Here is an 8,428-nt window from a genome sequence, read left to right as displayed (position 1 = left end):
CACCGCAGCCTCGACGGGATGGACTCAGGCAATCCTTCCGCTTCAGCCTTCCAAGTAGCTGGAACTACAGACACATACCACCACACCCGGCTAGTTTTTGTGATTTATTGTAGAGACAAGGTCTCACCAAGTTGCCTGGGTTGGTCTCGAACCCGCAGGTTTAGGCAATCCTCTTGCCTCGGCCCCCAAAGTGCAGGGATTACAGGCTAAGCCACCACGCCCAACCGGGGTTTTGATTTCATACGTCCTTTTTGGTTCATGTTTCTTCAACTTTTGCTCACCTCTCCCTTTCTTTTCTCCCAGGAGACACATGTTAACCTATTATGAATTTTCTCCTTGCAAATACAACCCTACAAGACATATGTAAACGGATGCCTATAAACATGTGTGCAGATATGCTAGGGTTTTACAAACACAGAATCCTGTGATACAGACTTTCATGCATTTTGCTCTTCTCATTTATCATCTTCAAGTTAGCTGAGGTAAACCTAATTAACCCTTTAAAATTGTTACCTAAGATTCCATGGTGTGGAAGCACCAGAATATATGCAGCCATTCCCTGTTGTCTGCCATTCACGTTTCCTGGTGTGTGGAGGTGCATGTCTGCCACTATAAACTATGCTGCATTGCATTTATCCTTTGTGTGTTGGTGCTTTTATTTCTTGGGATGGATTCCCAACTGTGCTGCCACAGTTCCCATTTTCTACCTCTTTAATTTTTTGCCAGTCTAATGTCAATAAAGTGATATTTTACTTTTCTTTCATGTGCTTTTCCCTAGAAACTAAGGAATATGCACATTTTTTTTTTTTTTTTTGAGTTGGAGTCTCTGTCACCCAGGCTGGAGTGCAGTGGCACACTCACGGCTACCAAAGCCATGACCTGCTGGGCTCCGGCGATCCTTCCACCTCAGCCTTCCAAGTAGCTGGAACTACAGCCATGTACTACCACGCCCAGCTTACTTTTTGATTTATTGTAGAGATGACATCTCACCAAGTTGCCCAGGCTGGACTCAAACCTGTAGCTTCAGGCAATCCTTTCACCTCGGTCTACCAAAGTGCTGGGATTACAGGCTTGAGTCACGAACCTAAGGAGTATGCACATCTTTTCATATAGTTATAGGTCATTCGAATTTGATCTTTGATGACTTGCCTGTTTGAATATTTGGCAATGTGTCAGAGCTCTTTGTAGAAATCAATAAAATATACACACACACACACACACACACACACACACACACACATATATACATATACATTCACACACACACTCTGTCATTTGACTTGAAAATATTGTTTTTCCAAATCTGTAATTTTCCTGTTGGCTTTGTTTATGGCATCATTCATGACACATTTTGAATTTCCAAAGTGCCTTACTGTTTTGTTTTGTTTTTTGGCTTCTGGATCGCCTGTCTTTGTTGAAAAGTTCTTTTTTTTTTTTTTTTTTTTACATTTAATTTAATTTTTTCTTTTTTAGTTGGAGTCTTACTCTTGTCACTCAGGCTGGAGTGCAGTGGCACACTCACAGCCACCACAGCCTTGACCTGCTGGGTTTAGGTGATCCTTCTGCCTCAGCCTTCCAAGTAACTGGAACTACAGTTACATGCCACCACGTCCAGCTAGTTTTTGTGATTTACTGTAGAGACAGGTCTCACCAAGTTGCCCAGGCTGGTCTCGAACCCCTGGGCTCAGGCAATCCTCTGGTCTCGGCCTCCCAAAGTGCTGGGATTACAGGCTGAGCCACTGCCCAGCCTATACTTAATTTTTTAATTCATCTAAAATTAGCTTTCCTAAGACATAAAAATAAAATCCTACTGTTATTTATTTATTTTTGAGTTGGAGTCTCACTCTGTCGCCTAGGCTGGAGTTCAGTGGCATGATCACATCATGACTCAGAGTAGCCTCAACCTAATGGGCTCGGGTGTTCCTTCCACCTCAGTATCTTACCATCATGTACAGCTAATTTTTGATTTTTTATAGGGATGAGGTTATGCTATGTTGCCTAGCCTGGTATTCAACTCCTGGGCTCAAGCAATCCTCCCCCGTCAGCCTCCCAGAGTGCTGAGGTTACAGGTGTGAGCCACCGTGCCCAGCTAAAATTCAACTTTTAACATTGCTCTTTAGTTTTTCCAGGATAATTTATTAAATGAGGCACCTTTGCTTTGTGTCATCCTTCAACACACATCAGTGAGCTCCTCTTGAGAGAGAATCTCTCGCCTGATCTCCAGGTGCCCGTGAAACCTGCCATGTGTTCATGGACGTGCTAGGCTGAGTTCCACATCCCGACTGCAGCAGTTTCTTTAGGGAGGACAGCAGCCACCGGCTTCTCCTGATGACCCCTGTCAAAGTGCAGTGCCACAGGCTAACCGCACAGGGTGTCTCAGGGCTTTCCGTTGGATTCTGCTGATCTCTCTGCTTATTTCTGCAATGAAACCACACACACAGCTGTAGCTCTTGTCGCGAGTGGATTTTGCTTCTTCCTGCCTTTGATGAGGACCCACAGCCTCCAGAAGCTTTCCCTGTGAGAGGCTGCATCTCCACGGGGCAGATGAGATGGCTTAGGGCCCTGCAGGCAGGACAGGGTGTTCACTTCCTCTGGAGTTGAGGGGAAGATATCAGATCAGCAATTCTCACCACAGTGGGGAGAAAAGGGGAAATCTCAGTTTCCCAGTGTCGGCAGTTACACAACAGTGAGAAATAAATCCTCATGACTAGAGACTCCTCTAAGGAGGAACCAAGGGCCATACTGGGTCTGCACTGAAAAAAAGCAGCCTTGGGGATAGATTACCAGAGGGGGTCTTTGTCATAAACCAATGAAAATCAACTCTTTACTATCTTCTTCATAATATGTCATCAGGACCTCCAGACTGTCCTACCCGATATGTCTCAAGTCAGCAAACCTCTATCTCTGTCTGCCACCACCAGCCACTGAGCATCATTCTCTCCATTTCTACAGATGAACAGAGGCCCAGAGAGAGGAGGGAAAGGCTGAAGGTCCCAAAGTGAGGACATGATAGTACAACATGGAATTGAACCACCTTTCCTACAAACAGCACAGTCCAGATAAATTCTGGCCTCCTTGGTGTGGCTTCTGGCACTAGCCTGAGCTTGGACTAGTGGAGCAATTCTCAAAATATTTTCATCTCAGAAATCCTTAAAACACACTGAAAATGTTTTCAGAATCTCAAAGAGCTAGGTGCAGTGGTTCATGCCTGTAATCCCAGCACTTTGAGAGGCTGAAGTGGGAGGATTGCTTGAGCCCTGGAGTTCAAGACAAGCCTGGACAACATAGAGAGACCTTGTCTCTACAAAAAAATTTTAAAAACTTAGTTGAGTATAGTGGTGCACGCCTGTAATCCCAGCTACTTGGAAGGCTGAGGCAGAAGGATCAACTGAGCCCAGCAGGTTGAGGCTATGGTGGCTGTGAGCATGCCACTGCACTCCAGCCTGGGTGACAGAGTGAGAGTCCTACTAAAAAAACAATTTTTTATATATATAAATTATTAAATCCAAACTCTTAAAAATTTTCATTTACTTATTCATTTAGCCATTTCCCTATTACAATTTTTCAATTTTTGTTAAACTCTATAAATCAGAATTGATTGTATTTTTTAACTGCTTTGTCATTTCAGGGCAACATGCTGCCTATCAAGGTCCATGTCTTCATCTAATTGTCCTTATTTCTTTTTTTTTTTTTTTTGAGTTGGAGTCTCACTCTGTCGCCCAGGCTAGTGTACAGTGCACATTCACGGCCACTGCAGCCTCAACCTGCTGGGCTCAGGTGATACCTCTGCCTTAGCCTTCCAAGTGACTGGAACTACAGGTTTGTACCACTACACCTGGCTAAGTTTTTGATTTATTGTAGAGATGAGGGCTTACCAAGTTGCCCAGGCTAGTTTTGAACCTGTAGACTTAGACAATCCTCTCACCTCGGCCTCCCAAAGTGCTGGGATTATTGACGTGAGCCACTATGCCCGATCTAATTATCCTTATTTCAATCCCAGCTTTCAGATATTTTATTTCATTTTCCTTTCAGTTTATTTGATATATGGTAGTATATATAACATTTATCAAGAAAAGATTCAAAGTAATTTACTTGACTTAAAAATCTGTGGCAAGCCAGGCACAGTGGCTCATGCCTCTAATCCCAGCATGCTGGGTAGCCAAGGCAGGAGGATTGCTTGAGCCCAGGAGTTCAAGACTACTCTGGGCAACATAGTGAGATATCATCTCTACAAAAAATAAAAAAAATTAGCCAGTTGTGGTGACCTGCACCTGTAATTCCAGCTACTCTGTAGTCCTAGATAATGAAGCCCAGGAGGTCGAAACTGCAGTGAACTGTGATTGTGCCACTTCACTCTAGCCTGGGTGACAGAGTGAGACTCTGATTCCCCCCAGCCAAAAAAAATTGCGGCATCATCCAGAGATAATTTAATACAATGACAATTGCCAAATTTAAAAGTCCAAAAAATTCTTTAAATATTTGACTGAAATGCTAGACTTGGCGCTGCCTATACAAAATCCAATAAAGTTTTCACATGCATATTTCTCATTGAAACAATTTCCTTTAGCACTGACAATCAAATTTAATGCACGCTTTCAGATATTGTTCCTGCTAGTGCCACATAATCCACAAGAGTCACTAAAAAACCTCACTCTTAAAATTTGCATTTAAGTACATTATTAAAATATTAATCGTCTTATGTGAGATAACGGACATGGCATTGATAACAGTTGAAAATTACAGTCTGAAAAAAATAAATAAAAAGAAAAAGTAAAAAGAAAATTACAGTCTGACCCCTAAGTTTTCCATGAGGTACTTAAAGTCGCCTTGGAGATGTGCTGCCAGATCTCCCTTGGAAGAAGGACAAGCTGCCCAGACCTCTCTTGGAGGAAGGACGTGCTGCCCAGCTGGGGAAGCACAGTCGGCTTCCAGCGATCAGCTCCTCATGGCCTAGCAGCAGAGAGTAGCTTCACTGGCTCCATCAGGTGACCTGAGCAGCCCCATTAGGTGGCCAAGAGGGGTGGGATGCTATGGCTCAATGCAGGGCAACTCTGCATTTGCTCTATCTTCTCCCCATCTCCCACTATTCCATCCAAACCATCAACCATGTACCCTGTATTCCCATCATGCCAAATTGCCCACTGGTTTCCAATATGCCACATTTTGAACATACTCCTTCCACCCAACTTTCCTACTTGGCAAGCGCTGGCTCATGTTTCAAGACTCCATTGTGGCTTTCTTCCAGAACACTTCGCAACCCCAGGCAAATTTAGCGGCATCTATGGAATTCTGTTTTTCCATAGTACCCAGTACCTGCTTTGATTGTGGAATTTAGTAGATTGAAATTATTAGTTTATGATCTCAATTCCCCTTGGTATCCCAGAGAGGACAAGGACTTCATCTCAGAGACCTGTTCCCCCCAGCCCAAGATTTCTCACCAGCAGTAATACTGACATATTGGGTCAGAAAATTTTGTTGTAGGCGACTGTCCTATGCATTATAGAATGTTTAGCAACATCTCTAACCTCTACCTGCTGAATGCCATTAGTAACCTACATCAGTGTGACAGTTAAAAAAAAAATCTCCAGGCATTGCTCAATGCCTCCTGGGGCACAAAATTGTCTGTCATCGAGTACCACTGCCCTATCCCTAACAGACGCCTGATATATTCTAGGTGTTTAGTGCATACTGCTGAATTAATAAATTAATGCACAAGTTAAAACAATGTTTTGATTTTTTTTGAAATTTAAAATGCTTTCCATTTTCTTTGTCTCATCAATAAAATTTTTTTTTAGAATTTTTAATATTCCAGATATTTGGGAAATGGATTCATGATATTCTTTGAAATTGATCTCAGTGATGTTTGCAAATATTCTTTTTTTTCAACCATTAGCTTAACAGAACATTATCGCCATTTCTATGAAATATGTAGGTAGAATCTTTAGTTTTTAGCGATGCTAAGTTTTGAGCACCATTTGGATCTAATCTAACAGTTACAGCAGTAGGAAAAATAAGCCACTCAGATTTTTGGTTGAATAATTCGACCCATGGTGAACACTTCTTGGGATGCTTAGTTCCTGCTTTTGGGAACTCATGACATCCAGGCTAGCGCTGGGAGCAGCTATGGTTATGTGACCCAGCTTTCCTCCCTGGCTTTAGATGATTGTTCAGTACCAAGCAACTGACTGAAGTTGGGTTGGTCAGAGTCCCTTCCTTAAGAATTTGGGTAGGAGACTGGTGATGTCAGTTCTTATCCTATGGCCACAAGGAAGGTCTGAGGCAAGAGAAGAAAGAAGCAGGGCACAGATGGAAAGCTGTCCTTTTGGGTCCCTGGTTCTACCTGTAGTTTGTTTTTGAGGGTCTGCCTGGAACTCTGAGGGGCATACCTATATTTTTATATTCTTTATTTTTTACTTTATCACATGTGTGGTTTGCTATTTGCTATCAACATAGTCCTAACTAAACATTTCCTTAGCAAATCTCCCCTTTCTCTGACTTATTTTCAATAATGAGTCTCAAGGTCAGAAAGCCCTGTGTGTGCAAACTGCACACTTTGCTTTCCAAATATTGTGTCTGTGGGGCCCACACTTAGCCTGTAGGTACAGAACATGCTACATATCCCAACTGAGGGCCTACAGGTGGTTTCTTTTTTCTTTTTTCTTTGTAGTTGGAGTCTCACTCTGTTGCCCAGGCTGGAGTGCAGTGGTAACGCTCACGGCCACCACAGCCTCGACCTGCTGGATTCAGGCGATCTTTCTGTTTCAGCCGTCTAAGTAGCTGGAATTACAGGCATGTGCCACCATGCCCAGCTAATTTTTTGATTTACTGTAGAGATGAGGTCTCACCAAGTTGCCCAGGTTGGTCTCAAACCTGTGGGCTCAGGCAATCCTCTCACCTCAACCTCCCAAAGTGCTGAGATTACGGGCGTGAGCCATTGTGCCCGGCTACACTCTTAACTAATTTAATATTCAACAACTCAAAGAGATAGTGGCTGTTATTATCCTCAGTTTTCAGATGAGGAAACTGAGACATGGGAGGTTTAAGTAACTTGTTCAGGGTCCTGCAGCCTGCATGATAAATATTCCTGAAGAGCTATTATTTAGTGAATTTTGGCATACTAAATTTTATGTCGTATTTAAATATTCATATTTAAAGATAGACTAGAAAATCTTTCAATGAAGTAAGGATCATCTCTAAATCAATTTTGTGTGTATGTGTAGATTTGTTTAACTAGAAGTTTCCAGATTTTCAATGTCTAGCATAACCACCTGCACCTGGGCCCAATTTGAAGTGAGGATAAAAAGCCAAGGTCTTACATTTTAATTTTTTTAGAGATAGGGTCAAGTGATCCACCTCAGCCCCCCAAGTAGCCGGGACTATAGGTGCGGGTCACCATGATCGGCTTATTTTTATTTTTTATTTTGGAAGAGACGAGATCTCGCTATGTTGCCCAGGCTGGTCTTCAAGTTCTAACCTCAAGTGATCTTCAAAGTGCTGGGATTACAAATTCTAGCCTCGGCCTCTCAAAGTGCTGGGATTACAGACATGAGTCCTGGAGCCCAACCCAAGGCCCTATATGTTGAACGTGTGAGGAAGGAGGGTTCTCTAAGAATTCTGGAGCTGATTGTCTCAAGGTTGATGATTCCTAGGGTCCCTGCCTGGTCTTCAGAGATCAGTTTTCAGGGATTTAGGCAGTGTAATCTAAGTAGTGCGAGATAAGTTTAGAGAAGCAAAAACTCTAAAACACTGAACATACACTGAAGTGCGGAACCTGAGTTTTCTTGATCTTTTGAAGAATGTTTATAAAATGGCTTCAGAAGACACTGACTTGAAGGAGAGTTGACAAATAAGTTCGTTGTCACTTGAACGACTTTTAACAATCAGGTAGAAAAGAAAGCTCTCTTAAGGTAAGCCTGGGGTCAGAATGGCTGGACACTGGGAGCGCCCCAGGAGATACCTGAAAACGTAGGCAATGCTGAGTCTGTGTGCACAGGCATTTCTTTGGGTAGAAGGTCCTGAGCTGTCACCAGCTAGCTTCTCATAGAAGTCAAGAGTCTCCCCCCCACCGCCTACGCCCAAAAGGTGCAACAGTCCTGCCGGACACCATTCCTTTAGGGACTTTCAGCGAGTAAGCCCCGAGAAGGGTCCGAGAAGGTCAGCGGTTTGGCAGCGTGACCTCTGGTTTTAGAGGGCTTGGGCAAGGCTGGGCCGTGGGATCCGTGGGGGTTTATGCTGCACAGAGATACCTCCGTCTCGCCTGCAACTGGAGTTTAAGATCGGTTTCACTGTAGTCCGCCTCCCAGCCGACTCGAGCCCGGGGCGTGGTCGGCTCGAACCCGCTCCCAGGTTCTGCGTGGAGCCTGCAGCAGGCAATTAGCCGCGGCCTCACCGGCTCGCACCCTCCATCCCTGGCGAGGGGAGTGACCGA

Source organism: Carlito syrichta, unplaced genomic scaffold (assembly GCF_000164805.1).
Source record: "Carlito syrichta isolate Samal-C Ts95f unplaced genomic scaffold, Tarsius_syrichta-2.0.1 Scaffold305756, whole genome shotgun sequence".
In the NCBI taxonomy this organism is placed as follows: domain Eukaryota; kingdom Metazoa; phylum Chordata; class Mammalia; order Primates; family Tarsiidae; genus Carlito; species Carlito syrichta.
Note: the sequence above shows the minus strand (reverse complement) of the source record.